Source organism: Tamandua tetradactyla, chromosome 3, assembly GCF_023851605.1.
Source record: "Tamandua tetradactyla isolate mTamTet1 chromosome 3, mTamTet1.pri, whole genome shotgun sequence".
NCBI classification, from domain to species: domain Eukaryota; kingdom Metazoa; phylum Chordata; class Mammalia; order Pilosa; family Myrmecophagidae; genus Tamandua; species Tamandua tetradactyla.
The window spans coordinates 107018249-107036304 of NC_135329.1; the positions used below are offsets into that span (position 1 = coordinate 107018249).

General features: G+C 39.1%; 1 protein-coding gene across 1 annotated transcript in view; it reads left to right on the forward strand.

Moving 5' to 3' along the window:
* Window positions 1–18056, forward strand: part of THSD7B (thrombospondin type 1 domain containing 7B) — a 535886-nt gene that overhangs the window by 270171 nt on the left and 247659 nt on the right. The window lies entirely within an intron of this gene.

Genomic DNA, 18056 nt, shown 5'->3' on the forward strand with positions numbered 1-18056 from the left:
CCTGAGGAGACTCATGGCAAGATTACAGAAAGACCAGTTTTATCTAAAAACTGTATGAGAGCTGAAATAAAGCAAAAGGAAGCCAGTGCCAAGGCATCAGACCAAAAGAAGGTAATGTCAAAAGGGATGACACTGAGATATGAACTGTGTCACTTCCAAGGAAGACCATCAAGAGGAGGTGTGGTTTTCGTTCCAATGTGCTGAAATGAAATTTATTTAGTTTTCTTTTAAAGTTAGCATCCAAATTGTAGAAGCTTAGACCACATCAGTTTATGAACAATGAAGTGCTCTTGGGTCCATAATTTTCAGCTTTGATTTTCTAATTTAGCCCAGCAAAAATATACGACTAGATTTCAGTACTACAAGCGAATTGTTTTCCACCCATTGATTCATTAATTCAGTAAACATTTGAATACCAATGTCTTGGGAGCTTGAATATGTTTATGGAAGGGGAGCTTTTTCCTCGTACCTTAATTCCCAGTTCCCACCTACCCTGAAAATACATTTACTTTATTGCTTGCATTTGGAATCCTGACCACAAAAAGATTGCCATCATTTAATTTTCATAATCTTCAAACGTATTTAAGTAAGTCAGGCTCTTACAATTCTGCTTGGAATTTCTTGGACTATTTCGTTTTGGGATAAATTACTGAGTCTTCATCATTTCGTTAACAGTGGTTGAAGTTCTCCCTATAAACAGACTATTAGGGTATCTGAATGTTGATACCTAAATGTGTTAAAGCAAAGTATTTTTATAATATTTTACCATTATCATACCCAAGCCACAAACTGTTTCCTGGTTGTTTTGAGTTGAACTTGCCTACTAGCCCTTCCTTTAAAAAAGAAAAAAAAAAAAACAATCTCAGACAGTATTGCAGATTTGCATGCCCTTTTCCCCACAAGGCTACACTGTTTTGGAAGGAAGCAGATACCACATAGTCACTAATGAGTTTATCTTGGCTGAGAATAAAATGAGATTATTTTGGCTTGAGTTTTTTAATTGCTGTCAGCAGCCTTTCAAATTGATTTCTGGCATCATTTGTTTTAGCAAGCATCAGTTGGAGGAGTAGCAATGCCCTAAATCCAAGAATCCATGCCTACTGCTTTGAATTTATACTGGACTGTTTTCCTTGTGACTTGTGAGATCACAGGACTGTAGAAATTAATGTTTCTCTCCTAGAAATGGAGAAATAGGAACATGGGTACTTTCTCCATACAGTAAAACTTTGTACCGAAATAAAATCTAAGATTAGGTGATACCTAATTCAGTAATATTTGGGGGTTGAGTATCCTGCAAAGAGCAGAACAGTTCCAATACGGAACATGAAGTGAGAGCATCCAAGCAGCCAGCTGCCTTTCCTTTATCCACAGCTCAGTAACAATTATTGTGTCTGTAGTTCTTGGCAATTCGAGCTAGTTCATCCTTCATTATGAACAAATAACCATTGCATTTCATGTTTATCATTTTGACCTCTGTTATCTACAGAGTTTTCTCTGTGCCCTATTCTAATTTCTACTGCTGTAGGTTAAAAGTAAATTACAGGGTAGGCTATGGTGGCTCAGTAGACAGAGTTCTCGCCTGCCATGCCAGAGACCTGAGTTTGATTCCTGGTGCAAAAAAATAAAAGTAAATTATAACACACATCTTACAAACTTCCTTCCCAACCAAACACTTAAGCTGTCAGAGGCCAAGGGCTGGGTTTCTTTTATGTTTGTTTTATCTTGTAATGTTGAATAGAGCACCTGACACATAGTAAGACATTAATAAAGGAACCGAATTAATAGCTTTCTCTTTTATTTTCACAAAGTCTGAGGAAAAAATTTCTGGCCAAGTTTTCTTATGCTTCTTGTGTTGAGAAAGATATGAAATAAATAGGCAGTATTGCTGAAGGACTAAAATACCAAATTATGCTCCATTGTTGTTTATTGGCAAAAGAAGATAAACTGGGAAATATTTTCCTATACGTAATGTATTCAAGACATATAAGCCTATGAAATTTATGACATATAACCCAATATATTGTGTTTTATTAAATCTACAATTTTATATGCATGTGAGAGTAAAGATGTTAGACTGATCCTGTTTGTTTCGTTACTTCAGCCATTCATTTACTCATTTACATTTTAGTTCTTATTTTTTTCCAAGGTTTACATGCCCTAATTTGAAAGGTCAAAGAGTTCTACAAGTTTTGGAATAAAAATAGTTCTATGAAGTTTGCCTCCATCAACCTTTTACTTATTTTAGATGATTATTTTGGTATTTAAACCATATCTCCAAATAATGTACTTGTTTTATGATTTCTTTTTCTTCCCTAAATATAAGCATCATCTATGGTATCTTATCCACTATGATTAATAAGGATTTGACTTTCATCTCAATCCACCACCACTATGCACGTACATTCCACATCCTCCCCATAAGTTATAATGTAGATCAGATTAATCCTTAGTTTTTGCTATTTCCACTTTAGAATTTAAAGTTTTCTTCATTCTGTTCTTTATTACTTGTCCATTGATTTAGAGCTTCCAGAATCATGATACCATTTTCCTAGCTCTCCCATTCTCTTTGTTCTCAATATGTTAAGCTCTCACAAGGGTTAAGTGAGGTTTGGAAAGTAAGTAGAAGTCAATTGAAATTTTGAACCTGCGAACTTCACCTAGAATTCCAATTCATTTATATTCATTATATAAATGCCTGCCTAAGTGAGGTAGGAACTTTTTAAAAAAAAACAAAATTGTAGACTGTTTGCATTGTATGTCAGCATTCTGCACCTACGTAGCAACATGTCACTAAGTAGAATGAAAACAAAATGATTATCCCTAAATGCTTGCTGTAGTACCAGCTGACTATGCTAATCTTGCAGGTTCTCTACAGAACCAGGAGAATGTTGTGTTCATGTGTATACCCAAAATGTAATCACTGAATGTTATTGCCAGAAGGGACTCACATCATCCTGGACCAATCCCTTCATTTTGCATATAAATCCGCTTGCCTCTCAATGAGCCTCTCCTAATCAGGTCATGCAGCTGTCCCAGGTGAAGCCAGAGTGAGAGCCCATCCATCCTCCTGACTGGCCACCTGAGATTGTGCTTGAATCCTTGTCATTGATATGAAACTCTCTGGCTAAAAAGCAAGTTATACTCAATTACAGTGAAACCTTGATGCAATTGTATAAAATAATTTACTAGCCAAATGATAGGGCCAAATAGTCATGGTAATTTGAATCATGTGGGTGGCCAGTACTACCTCACAGAAGTCAAAAGTATGAATTGTATATTGTTAGTCACATTAAAGTTAATCATTTTACAGTATTTAAAGGTAAAAATGGGTCAAGTTCCTGACTTAAAGAACTACTAATTGGTGGGAAATTTGCAGATTGTTTCTCCTTTAACTCAGCAAATTTTAGAAAGTAAACAATTCTACATGTGACATCAGAGATCATTTGATTTTGAAGTATACATCCAAACACTAAACAAATTTACTTAAACAAATTTAATTCCACATAAACGTAACATTGGTTATTGACATTGCAACATGAATCATTTTGGTTAGATACCATTTTCCTGGATAGAACTTTCAGTTGTAGACTTCCCTGTTGCATTAAAATAGATTCATTTCCTTCATGTTTTTGTTTTTTGTGCACAATTTTTCAAGAATTCATCTATATGTTATTTGGAGTAAGTTGTTTTTCATTAAAACATCAATTCTTATGCCTAAGCTGTATGATTAGTGAATATACAGCACATAAGAACAACAACCACATCTTCTGAATCCACCATTACTCAAACTGTTATTATAGAATGTTATTAAGTTTGAGATTCTGCAATAGAATGAAGGTGTGACTCATTTGTATTTGATAAAGAATGTAGCAAATGCATGCTGTCCTGGGAAACCTAAGAGATAATGGGGATAAATAAATATATTTTAAGACTACCATTGCAGAGTCTACAGAGGAAGAAATGGAAAAAAATCAAAACAAATGCTTTCTTGATGTGGCATCAGGTTTGTACATGAGATGATTTATTATAATGGTAGTAATTATGATTCCATGTAAAGCATGAGTACTAATCTCAGAGTGGCCTACAAAGAGGAAATCATTTGCAGGAAAGGAGAGTTCCTTGGATGAAGCTTTAAGTAGACAGATCCACAAGAAAATGTAGCATCCTTTGGTGAGTGGGAAAATCAATGTAGATATTGTGCTGATTTGTTTCTCTGTAGCAATTAGATCATTAATATTTCCATTCTTTGCAGTTGCTTTTTAATAGAACACCAAATTATTTTTAAATTCAAGTTTCACATCTCATTTGTTACTTAGTTACTGTTACTAGAATGATTATATGATACAAAGTTTAACTTCCTGACAAATGATACAGTATTCATTATCAATATAGCCTGTTTCATGGTAGATACAATTAAAATGTCATTTGTACACAGGCTTTTTCAGAGTCATACCACACATATTTCAAAAGTAGGTACATATTTTTTTATATCTATAATTCTGCAGTGATTTGGCCCAACTCTTTCCTGTGCCTTTATATGAAGTACAGCAGGTAACTAAAGCACTATCCATTTGCAAATACAGAGCAACTGTTAAAAACTAAAATAGTTAAAAACAGTCCATTTTTTCCCCTGATTTTGAAGTTGGTTGCACAACAGCTGTTTGCAGAGATACTGATGAAATTTATGTAAATACTGCCATATTCCTTCAAAAAGGAAATAAATCACATGTAGTCTGCGAATTAGCATATTTATTCTTTCACACCTGCCAAATATACATTTTCCTTATACATGTATATAAAATAGGGGTTTAAGGAACATAAAGCTTCTAGTGCATTGCATAGTTATAGACAATATTCTGTAGAATGAAGCATGTGTGATTTTTTTTTCAACTACGTAAAAGAAATGACAAAAAATTTCATGCAATTTAACTTGAAGACTTCATTCAGTATAAGACCCAGAATTTAGATGTGGGACATATATATGTAAAGGTATCTGACCTGGTGTATTTTTAGTGACTTCGAGAAAAATAACTTGGAAATACTAGAAAGTTGCTCATCATTTGTTCGTACCTTTCATGAGGCTATGATATGAAAAGAAGGAAATAAAAAAACAAAAACAAGAGCATGTTTATAAGGGGAATTAGACAATTTCTTAGCTGCCAGTTTTTAATAATATGGCAAAATATTAACTCTAACCTCCACTCAATGCTTATGCTTTCTGAATATATTCAAACACAGGTGGTTCATAGACATTGATATATTTTTGTTTTATTTTTTTCCCACATAATTGAAGTTGGTTGTCCTATGTAGATTTGAGCCTTAAACAAAAGTTCTGTTTGATATTACAGTTATATTTCACAGTTCAACTGACTGTGTCCTACCAAATAGGGCTTTGCAGAATTAAAGTCTAGGTGATTTTTTTTTTTTTTTACCTTAATGGAGAAAAGAATTTTAAAATAAACAAAACCTTCTAGTCAGGAGCATGGAGAAACAAACAAAAAAAACTGTATTAATGATAAAATCCCTGTTGATGGGCATAACTGTGAAAAACTTATTTCCATTCTTTCTGGAAATGCAGTGTGTATTTGATGTGATTTTGTGACATGACTTCTGAGCATTTTTTCTAAAATTCCTATATGTTACATTTATTTGTTTGAAATTCAAAACGTTTAAATTGTGCATTTAAAGATTTTATCATAGCTTTGTTCATAAATACTTCACATACCATAAAATTTACTCCATTAAAGTGTACATTTGGTGTTTTTTAGTATATTCACAGAATTGTGCAACCATCACCTCTATCATAATTCCAGAATTTTTCATCACCTTTCAAAGAAACCCTGTAACTATTAACAGTCACTTTTCACTGAATTGTTTTTGATGTAAGAAAGTTAACTGAGATAAATGGAACTAGCCTGAAATACTGTAAAACCAGACGGGATAATCACTGATCTATAAGAAAGCTTGGTTGAAATGAGGGCTCTTTCATATTCATTGCCAATGACTTTATTAAAATGATATTAGAATAATAACTGCCAAATGTCTTGCTGAATGTGGTGATATTTATATGTATTTATCATGATTTTCTTCAATACATGCTTTACTATTTCTCTGCAGGAGGAAAGGCTCACAGAGGCAATCTATATGGAAGGAGTGGCTAAGGAGCTTCCCTTGAAGCTGAATTTGCCTAGCATGCCCTCTGTTACTATTATTTATTTGGTTTAGTTTAAAGGAGTGGGTGCTTGGGAGCTAAGGAACTTGTCTTGCTGCTGAGTTAACAAGCAAGCAACTTTCTATACTAATGTATTCACTTTGGGTGATTTCATGTTGGCTAATGGAGATTATTGGAAGACTTAAGACATTCTAAAACCACTTGTTTTCATGTAAACACCCTCAAAGCATATTTTGCCCTAGAAAAGGTCAATTTAATACTTTTCTTCATCGGACTTAGAGTTCCAGATGGTTCTCCACTCTGCTTCTCCAAAGTTAGTAATTCTTCTTGTCTGGAGCCTGCCCATTTCCGGACGCAGCTAGGAAGTCTGACTTGCTGTCCTGTGATCCCCACCCCACCATCCACTCCCCCAACCCCAAATCCAGTCCTGATCACTTTGCTTCCAAGTATAGGTAGTTCCCTTGACTACAATTCCTAGCAGCTCCTTTCTGGAATTTTCTGCACCAGATCAGCAGGTAGAAACTAACTCTTGTTTCTTCCTCCTCTGTGACTCTCATCTTTATTGGCTGTGATTTAGCTCTAATTCATGAGTTGTTGGTCATTTTATTTTGGTCTTTTCGCTCCCTGGAACCATCTATTCTTGCCAGTGTTTTCCAGTTAGGAGGCAAACACCTTGAAGCTGAGAAGCGTATCTGTGTATATGTCTTTGGTTAGTTGGGAACACAGAAGACTCCACGATGCTTAATGAAGTCCTTAGAATGAAGTGGATGAGGATTTTTCAGCCGTGCCATTTTCTCATTATATTAGAACTTAGATAAAGTGCTTTAAAAGTTATATAGGGATTAAGTATACATTATTAACTTACTAAGCATTTATTTATTTGAAAATTTTTCTTTTCTGAGAGGGCAACAATAATTGGGGAATGTATATCCAACATGCAGAATGAGTTGTATCTTTCTATAAGCAAGCTTATAATTGGGCTCCTGCAGTCACACAGCTTCAATATGGTACTTAGGAGTCAATTAAAGCATGTAACAAGTAATTACAGGTTTATTGTTTAATTCAATATCTGCAATTCCTGCTGTTCCTCTCTAAAGTAGCATATATGTCAGTCAGCATGTAATAATAAGCACACAGGTTCCTCAAACACTAGTTTTGAAAAAATGAGGCCTCCAAATCCTGTGCTCCCACACACTGTGTACCAAACAGGGAGAGATCAAACACAGGAGGGAAATGAAGGTATCTGGGACATGGCAAGAAGTGGGTTTGACTTTCAAATTGATTTATTTGGATGATAGCAAGTAAACATGTCTTCTCCACTACTTACAAATGTCACAGAAATGGAATTGCTAGGACATCCTCCAAGTGGAATATAGATATGGAGTGGGATATTGGTTCCTCTCAGGTGTTGAAGTCCACCGGGGAATGAACTCTGTTTGATCCTTTAATGGGGGAAGTTGGCTTGATTTTGCTCATGTAGGAGAGACCTCGATCTCCATGCCTGGGAAGTGTTGGGCTTCCCTGCTTTACTTTCCCCTCCTTGGGCTCTCACCCCTGCCCCACACCAGAGCTAGCCACTCATGGAGAGCATTAGAGCAAACCCCGCACCCCCCACCTTGCAGCCTGGGTAGTTAGACACAGACAAGCTGGGAAGACTCTATTCTAAACTGCATCAGAGTAACCACAATCAACTGTCCACCTTAGTGGATGGCTGCCCATGAGCACTCCTATGCCCAGCAGCTCCAGAGTTGGCCTGGGTTAGGATGCATGTTGATTATGGTCTTTCAGTGGCACTTTTGTTTAATGTAGATGTTCATTTTTAGTTATATTTAGCTTATAATAAGAACTATGTCATCCCATCTGGTTTACCTAAGGATGCCCCAACAGGGTATGGGGAGAAGAGTTGTAGAGGGAGGTTGGGTGGCTGAGGGAAACCAGCCTGCCTGACTGAAAACCAAAGAATGGAGACAAAGTAAAGCAAAGCTGAGTCCCCCTCCGAAAGAAAACCCCTATGCACAAAACAGACAAGGCATCTGCAAGTATCTGGATCTAAGAAGTAAAGATCAAGAAATGAGAAACTGATATCAGAACCATCGAGTGGCCTCAGGAGAGCCCAGGGCGGGGTAGGAGACAAGCTCCTTTCCGTTCTTCACGTGCCTCGGCGCTAGCCCCGCAGGTGCAGGGAACGTGACCACCTGGGAGCAGCAAGCAAGCAGCCCCAGAGCGCGACAGAAAGACCGAGGCTGACCGAGGGGCCAGGGGGACAGGTTCTGGTGCGTCCGACGACCTATAATCCCCGAACAGCTACTAGGGGAGTAGAAACGATACAGAACAGCTCCCGGAGCCACGACAGAGATCAAAAAGACAGCGTACCCCATCCTGGAACGGCTGACTGTCTGGGAGAACCCGCTCCGGTGAGATCGCCGAGGGGCGCGGGCTTTCCCGGGCGGGACGGCAAGTGGCCGGAGTCCCTCCCCTCCTCCTTCCTGGGCCAGCTGGCAGAATTGGGCAGGCGGTCCCCTCAAGCCGCGGCAGCTGGCACCCCCACCACGCACGGCCCCCCGGACCAACTGAGAGAATTGGATCGGAAATCCCCAGGCCATGGAGAATGGTGACCGGGGGGTCCCTTCCAAACACATGACTCCCCGGTCCGGCTGGGAACGGTGCACTCTCCCAGGCTGCGGCGGCTGGCACCCTCCCACCACGCTTGGCGCCCCGGCCCAACTAGGAAATTCGGACGGGCGCTCTCCCGGGCTGCGGCGGCCGGCGACCCTCCCCGCATTCGGACCCCCGGGCCGGCTGGCACTCTTCCAAGCTGCTTCGGCTGGCGAACCTCCCCCACGGCGAGAGTTTTCCAAAGTTAAAGGACCCACAGCACCTTTTACTGGTGGGACCCGCAGACAAACATGTGCCACGAGCGCCACCTACTGGGCAGGATAAGAAAAACAGTACCCAGAGATTTCACAGAAAAATCTTTCAACCTGTTGGGTCCAACACCCAGGGAAATCTGACTAACTGCCCAGACACCAGCAGAAGATAATGGATCACGCTCAGAAAATTGAAAATATGGCCCAAAGGAACAAACCAGTAGTTCAAATGAGATACAGGAGCTGAGACAACTAATGCTGAATATACGAACAGAAATGGAAAATCTCTTCAAAAACGAAATCGATAAATTGAGGGAGGACATGAAGAAGACATGGGACAAAGGAGGACAAAAAGAAGAAATAGAAAAACTGAAAAAAACAAAGTAAAGCAAAGCTGCTGTGGGAGCAGGAAATGGGGAAGTCAAGCTAAAGATGATTGTGGACACACCTGCTTTTCTTTCTATTTTTGGAAGTAGATGAGGTAGGCTGGTTCTAATTGTGGTAGATAAAGCAATGTGTCAGAGTTAGATAGAAATGTTTCTTGGCCATGTTGTCGGCTGAATGATCCCTCCCACCCCACCCCCTCACAGCCCCAGATATCCAAATCTTAATCCCTGGAAGCTGTGAATGTTACTTTATATGGTGAAAGGGACTTTGCAGATGTGATTAAGTGAAGGCTTAAGGGAAGGTCGGGGAGATTAGCCAGAATTATCCAGGTGGGCCCTATAAAATCACAGCCATCCTTATAATAGGGACGCGGGAGGAGTTAAGGGTCAGGCAGAAGGTAATGTGCTGTTGGAGGCAGAGGAACAGAGAGAAAGAGATTTGAAGATGCTACGTTACTGCCTTTGAAGATGGAAGAGAGAGAACATGAGCCAAGGGGTGTAAGGAGACTCTGGAAGCTGGAAAGAGAAAGCGGATTCTCTCCTGGAGCCTCCTGCAGGAACTAGCCCTGCCAACACCTTGGCTTCTTTTAGCTCAGGGGAAAGTGATTTCAGACTTCTGATCTCCAGAGCTGTAGAGAATACATTGTGTTGTTTTAAGCTTCTGTTTGTGGTTATTTTTTACAGCAACAACAGGAAAGGAATATAGTGTGGAAACACATTGGCATAAAAACAAACAACTTCATGGGGCTTTCTTTAAACTAAACAACCAAGGGGGTTGAGCAATCAGCAAAGCAACTCAGCACCTGACATCTAGCTTCTTCCCAGACACACTGCACTAACAATCCTACCTCATACTGCATGGCAGGCTTAGAAGAATCTTTATCTATGTACAGCTAGTTAGTGAACCCTAAGCCATGGCAGTCACTTTTTAGGGCACATCAGTGAAGCCAGTCACAGGCTCAGTTCTTCTGGGCCATAGAATCTAATGTGGAAGCATGTGTTTGGCAGGCTTAATATTTTTTAAGGGCTTTTTGATACATGCTCTTAATGGAATCAGATTTCTCTGCATCCTGGTTTCCATTATGGCTTCAGGGAAAGAGACAGGACAGATGCCACTTCAAGGGAGATCAGTGTGATGCAGGAGAAACCCCTTTTAGACAGAAAGAATGAAAAACCTCTTCCTGCCAGGTTGGATGATAGGAAGAAAAAGAGAAGAGACTGAGGTGGGGAGGAGCAGAGCAGGAGTGTATGCTGTGGCTTCCCATACACCAGCGCTTCTGTGCTAGAGGTGAGGGGTTGGGATAAGGCAAAAGGGGAAAACAAAAAGGTTTCTGCTCCATGTCCTGTTGGAATTCTGGAAAGAGACTGCCCCATAGAAGGCCCTCACTCCAATACGGTATGTTTCCATCAGGGTGAAATCTCTGACCTGGGGTGACCCTACAGGAGGACCTTCCCTGAGTTTCTCATGGCACAGTCTCCAAAAATTCCCTCATGCCCTGTGAAGTAGCTGAAGTTACTGTCTGGCAGGCTTAACACGAGAAATGACCCTGAACTTTCTAGACCACTGATCACATGGGAAGCAAACCACCCCACAACATCAATACCAGCAAGCACTGGGACAGGTTGAACCTAGTCAGCTGTAGGAATGTGGGTCCTGGACGTGCCTGAGAGGAGATCAGTTGGAGGTCTTCAGCCTGAGACTCTCACCACTGTGGTAAGCAGTGACTGATCAGACAAGGGTCACTGTTGTTGTAGAGGCAGGCAGAGCCCCAGATTGCTTTGGAAGGACTGTCAGGCAGATCCAAATTTGGCTGCCACATGTACTCAGAAGCCATTTTGGGGAAGAGCAGGAGAAGTGGTTGAAGCACTAAGATTGCACATTTACCTGAAAAGAACTGTTAAACCAGAAGGGAAACTCATTAAATGGCCGAAACTGAGAACATTAATTGGCATTTTTACATTTCCTGATTACCTAGCAGGATGCAAGCTCTTAAAGAAGATTACATCAGTCCATAATTAAATAATTGGAAGCAGTTCTGCCCTTAGACTCAGCAAGAGGTGCCCTGCCCTGGCCTCTGTTCCTAAGAGGAGCCTGCTCCAGACTTCTTCCCTCTGTGTTCCTTCCTAGGGCTGGGACTGACTATCGCTGGGCTTAACTGTTTGAAACTCCAAGTTTTCCTAGAATTCAATATAAGAACCTGGCTTTTCAATGTAGCATGCATATATTTATGTTAAGGTAGGAGAATAGAACTGATTTTATGACACTTGTTAGTTTAAATGACCACTTAAAAACCTTGTGGTTGGTGATACATGACCTGCTCTTGTACTCTTACACTACAAGTGTCTTAGGAGTGGCCTGGTCATTAAATTAGTGACCTTGCTGTCCAGATGCTCAAAAGATAATAAGTGCTACAGGTCTTACCAAAGGGGGGATATAGAGTCCTCTGGTATGACTAGCAAGTGTGGGAAGCCAGCCTATCACATGAATTCAACCTCTGCACCTGTGTCATGGTTTCCCAAGCTCCTGGACAACTTCATGCTGTTTCCACTGGATCCTTCCTACTTTGAATCCATCATGTGCCATTCCTTCCAGGAAGGCTTCTCGAACTGCACAGTGGTTGAGACCCAGCATGTTCTCTTGCAGCACCTGAGTGTATTGAAATTTTGTTTCCATGGGGGATGCTTATCTGCATCTGGGGCCTTTGGTGCAGTCTGACATCCAGAACACAGGGCACACATGTTTGTTGAGCTGTGAAGTTGCTATCCATACCCGCTGTTCCTTGATGTGTGTGAAAATTGAATTATGGGCCTGAACTGAAGCAGTTCACTATTGCAGGGCAGTAAGCTCACAGCTCTTCTAGTTTTCTAGTACATCACCCCCATTTCCTGAAAATCATGACCTCCTGAAATAAATTCATTCCACCTTTTTTCTTCATCTATTAGAGTTGAACTCTGGTCAGAAGCAACTTCAGGAAAGTAATTTGAGTGTCCTTGGTGAAGGTAATGAGCATCGACAAATCTGAAGTAGCAGCTTCCATCTCTCATTTAGTCTCCCATAGAAGAGCATCGTTATCATAAGGCCAGTAACCCCTCCCCTCCTCGTATCATAATTGAAAGTAAGAAAAACTTATCACAGCACATCTGACTTTACAGGCAATGGGGAAGAAAGACCAACCATTTAGTAATAGCTAATTAAATTCTGCTGATTTTGGTCACTACTAAAAAATAACTTTAGACCGGCTGAAAATTCCAACAGGTCCTCGCTTTATTTTTTTTTGCTAAATTCTCAGATAATTTTACATTTCTTGTCAGGGTATTCTTTTCCATGTTGAAGGCATTTAAAAGAATCAGAGAATTGGGCAAAGCAATTTGTAACATTTCTTCCTACTCAACTTCCCCTTTTTGGTACCTGTCTACCAAGGCTCATACTGTAGAGTAAATAAGAGAAAGAGGAAGAATTGGACTCAATTCTATGTGTTATGTCCATTGCTGGGCACTGTGAATAGGAACATGTAACCTCAGGCATCAAGGAGAGTTTTATAATATCCCAGGTCGCCCTACCACACCCGCTTGCCATGAGACTGCTCTTATCTGACAGCCCTTGTCTTTGTGACTTGGCTCAGACACCTACTTCTCCATTGTGTCAGAAGGAGGCCTGGCAGGTCCAGATAACATCACTGAGTGCTTTCTTCACAGTTGTCATAAGACAACTGATTCCAAAAGTAGGGTCCTTCTGGAGTTACTTGGAATAATATTATCTGGGAGTAGAGTTTTTCCCAAATTAAAGACACTCTTATTCCAAGTCCAATCACTGGAATAAAATTAAGCATCTACCTGCCACAGTCTAGATAAAAATATATGATAGGAAGGATCTGAAGTAAATATTCCCACCCTTTCTTTATGGAAAATAACTCTCCCTGTGATACAGCATATGTATGCACATTTCATACATGAAATTCTTTGTTGATCTGCTTAAAGAAGGTGCCATTTTCTCCCAGAGAACCAACACAGTCGTCAGCTAGCACATTTGTGGCTAGAAATGATGAAGATGGAGATCCTGAAAAGAAAAAGTAGCAAAAGAGAAATATTTTTGCCTAGATTGTGGGCTGTGAGTGATTTGCTATGATCTCAAAGACCCAAGACTCCCGAGTTCAACTGAATGGCAGGCATCTGATAGATACATTCTCTCTAGTGGCTTATTTTTGCCTATCTGCTTATTACACATCCCTGATAGTCAAGATTTAAGTACATACTTTTCCCATCTATGCCATGTTTTTCCATGGGCTGTCACCACCAGGGAACCTATAATATTATGCTATTATCATCTGTTTGCCTGTCTATTACTGCTATCACGATTGCATCCTAGAAGACAGGTTATTCATTTTTGTATTGGTATTACCGGTTTCTGTGCACTCACACACACACATGACATATATAACCATACACAGCAGCTTATATATGCTTTGTGACAGGATCAGTGGATGGATGAAGCTCAGTAAGGTCTATTAGGTCAGAAGATATGGGTAGTAATGGTCTAGGACTGTTTGCAAGATCTGGTGCAAGGAGAGAGAGTGACCTTCATACAGTTTATTCCTCATCTTAGAGCAGAAGCCACTTCCTGTGTCTTATGTCCATTCCTCTTCTAATGAAGCCCATATTATTTTAACAGTCAGAAAAGCTTTGACACATGCCCCCATATCTTACTCAGATGTTAAATCCTCATGAGTTCAGCTTTAGCAGAGAGGGGCATGGTACCTGTTTCTCAACCTCAGTAACTGAGTTGTAAAGAAGAAAATATGGCCAGAATGCTTCTGTGCAAATTTTTATTCTCCTCTTATAAATTGTTTGTTAATCTTCATTCTTCTTGGAAAGAATTGCCATCAGGTCCTAATTTTCAGTCTCTGACTTTTCCTTGGATTCCACTCTTGTAGGTTAGCATATAAGACTCGTTTTTGTGGACAGTACACAGAATTCATAAAGTAGCACTTGGAAATACAACAGATGGCTATCCTTCAGAGAGGCAGTGTAGTCTTTGGAAGAGCCTGCTGACCTCAACACTGCAATTGAAGCGAGGCTCACGTCTCATTGTACTTCTTAGTATTCTAGAGGGTTTGGTGATATTTAGAAAGTTCTTCCTGAAGCAAGAACTGAGACAGGCTCTTCTTTCTTACACTCCGTTTCCAACAGCATTCTTCTTTATAACAGGTGATTATCACAGCAGTTCTGCTAATATATTATGCATGCTTGGTCCTGTGCTAAGTACTTCATCTTCAATCTATTTAATACTCAAAAAAATCCGGTGATGTATTAGTATTTTTCCCATTTTATGGATAAGTAATTAATTGAGCCTTAGGAGAGTTTACATAACTTGGCAAGATAACAGTACATAAATGGAGACCTGTCCTTAGTTGTGTTTGACACCAAAATTTTGTTTGTATACTGTACCACGTTCTCTGATGTAAGGAGACTATATACCCTTTATGTTGGTTACAGAACTCTATTGTGGGTTATAAAGGATTAATGTATTTTAAAAATATCCTCTGCCCCTGAGTTATACAATGGAAGGGACCTCTGAATTAGGTTGAACCTCTGGCTCTTGGATAACCTCATTTGCTTTAAAATGTTTCTCTTTTCATTTCTCTTATGTAAATGTTTTGTTTCCTTTGCTGGTTTTCCAGAACTGCAGGATTCTTGCTTGCTGTTTCTATAGTATTTTCCTGTCCTCTAGGGTAATTCAACATAGTCATTCAATAAGTGCTTATTAATTAAATCATTTCTTTTATAACAGAATACTCCCAAGATGGAAATTGTTTTATTTAACTTTTCATACTTGAAAAAATATAAGAATCCTGAACCTGAAGAAATCTGAAAACCATTATTCTTGACCTAAATTAATTATCACATGATCTGTCGCATGTCAGCGGTGACTTACCCTTGGTCACCAGTCCACGGTGGTGGGAACACAGAGCAGCAGTCATTAGGCTCACGTAGCTGATGGCTAGCTTCATGGCACATCTTTGCATGTGTTCTGTTGCTCATAGAGCTCTCTAATGTCTCTATTAGACTAGACTGCACCAAAGCCTTCAGAATGATAGATTTTATTTGCTCCACACTACCCTTTTAATGCAGTAAATGTATTTAGGGCATATTTGATCCTTGGGGTTATTAATGGTGATTATAAACATAGCATCAGCATCAGGTGAAGAGTCAGCCATGGCTTCCTCCTCACCTTTATCCTTCAGATTCTGAGGATGACCAAGGAGAACGTATGTGGCATGGAGAATGGGAGTGTTTACATAAATAGCTGCTTGGAAATCCATTACCCTGCATGTATTTAAAAAACAAGTATAAAGGATCATAATAACTGATAGCTTGTATTGAGCCATTGGCATATCACACAATGTTTTGAGAATTCTCACACCTCCTTCACATAGGTGCTCTTAATTATACCCATTTTAAAGATGAAGAGCCAAAGCATAAAAGATTTAAATAGCCTATCCCAATTCACAAAACTCCCATGTGTTTTGAGTTGGACTTTGTACTCATGCTGTTTGCCTGCAGTGTCTATGATTTCCATCATATGCTGCAGCTCTTCTTTCTTACTTGCTTGTACTTTTCTTTATTAATGCAAAAGAGCTCAAGTTTACAATATAGAATTTCATAAATCCAGAGTATTCTAATTTACATAAATGGCTTGTAAAGCTTTGGAATATCATTTTGTATTCCTCATAGCCTTCAATTTCTAGACTTCTTCAAAAGAAATGATAGAAAATAAAAATACTTTAAAATAATGTATTTGCAAAAAAAAATTCTCATTTGTATACATATAGAGGTTTACATTTCAAATAGCAATGCTTTAAAAAGTGTTATAAGACTCCTCTTCAGTGTTATTCAGCACATTGTTATCTTGGAAAAGATTAAGTTGGCAAGATAAAAATCCTCTGAATTGGCTCCAAATTGATTATCTATGCATGCAATTCAAATAACATTTGCTTCTACTCTGCTTAAGATAAAGTATCTTGCTGTATTCATCATTAATGGCTGTAATATTCCCAACAAAGGAGATGCAGGTGATGTTGGCTTGTTGTATGATGGATTTCATCCCAGATGTGGATAAACAAAAACAAAATCCCAAGCAAAAAAAAAAAAAAATCAAATTGAATAAATAGCTCCACCTGCCATAAGGCAGATGTACAAACTGGGAAGGGTTGTGTGCGCATTCATTGCTGTCTTAGCTAATTCCTCAGTCCTAAAGCAGTAAATGGGTTTGGCTTTCACCACTTCTGAAAGAAACAGATGCATGGTTTCAGATGGACTTGTTCTCTGTTATGCTCAAATTAAAGAAAGAAATTCAGAATATAAATTAATAGGCAACTGAAAAGAAGCCATATGTATACTAACCATATATTAGAGATGTTTTTATAAAAGGTTGTTAATATTGACCCTAAGCTGTGGTCTCTTCATTTCCTGGAACATGATAAATTTTAAAGAGCTGTAATGAAAATGACCCTAAGCTTTTGATTCTTTAGGGCAATAAACTCAGCAAATGTCCATTAACACACGCCATGTGCTAAGGTACCATGCCAAATGTGGTCAGTGGTCTTGCTGGATCAGAACCACCTGGAACACTTAAAGACAACTATCCATGGATTTCTCCCCAGAGATGCAATACAGTAGTCTGGAGTGATGTGATGGAAATTGTGTACTCTCATAGACATCCATGGTTAGGAATCAGTCTACAGCAATAGTTCTCAACTGGAGGTACTTATACTCCCCAGGGGACCTTCAGCAATTTTTGATTGTCACAACTGGGAAATGGTGCTCCTCAGCTTCAAATAGATAGGGGCCAGGCATGCTGTTCGAGATAGACCCTCAAACACAAACAGACAAAATCATGCAATCTGAAATGTCAGCAGTACGAAGGTTGAGAACTGCTGGCATAGGATATGTCCTTAAGAGTCCATAATTAATCAGGGTGATTAAAAGATGCTCAAAAGTGTCATGCATTCCTGATTGAATAAAATAAATGACAGTCTGAAGAATCAAATAAAATTAATAATTTCACAAATATGTTACTCAAGGTTATTAGTTAATTTTATAGTGTGACTAGGGACATTCTAGTTGAGAAACTATGTGAGAGAAACTTTGGAGAGTCACTTGCAATTGGAAGGATGTTTGTAATGGGAATTGTCTGGATAGAGTATGCCTGTGTTTGAAAAAAAAATGGTTTAACATTTTTAACTGATTCTTACATATTAAAAGGTGAAAAATGACTTCTATATAACAGAAATTCCTTCTTGAATACTGACAGTAAAGTGAAAACAGGAACACTTCCATAGGTGCCATTTAAACAAGAAACAAACAAAAATCACCTCCAGGAAAAGTTCAGATGATTTGTGAATTACTTTTTTAATTTTTTTTTCTGATCCCCATATTACTCTCTCTTACAAATTCTCTTTCCTAGTTTTATATCATCCCTAGAGGTTAGATGCTTACGAACAGGACAAGTAACAAATTACTTCAAATTGTTCTGGTTGCTGTCAACGCAGGGTTTGGATTAATAATGAAACCAATTAAATTCTCACACAAATTCAGTGGCAATAATACATTTTAATTTCCAGAAAGAAGTAA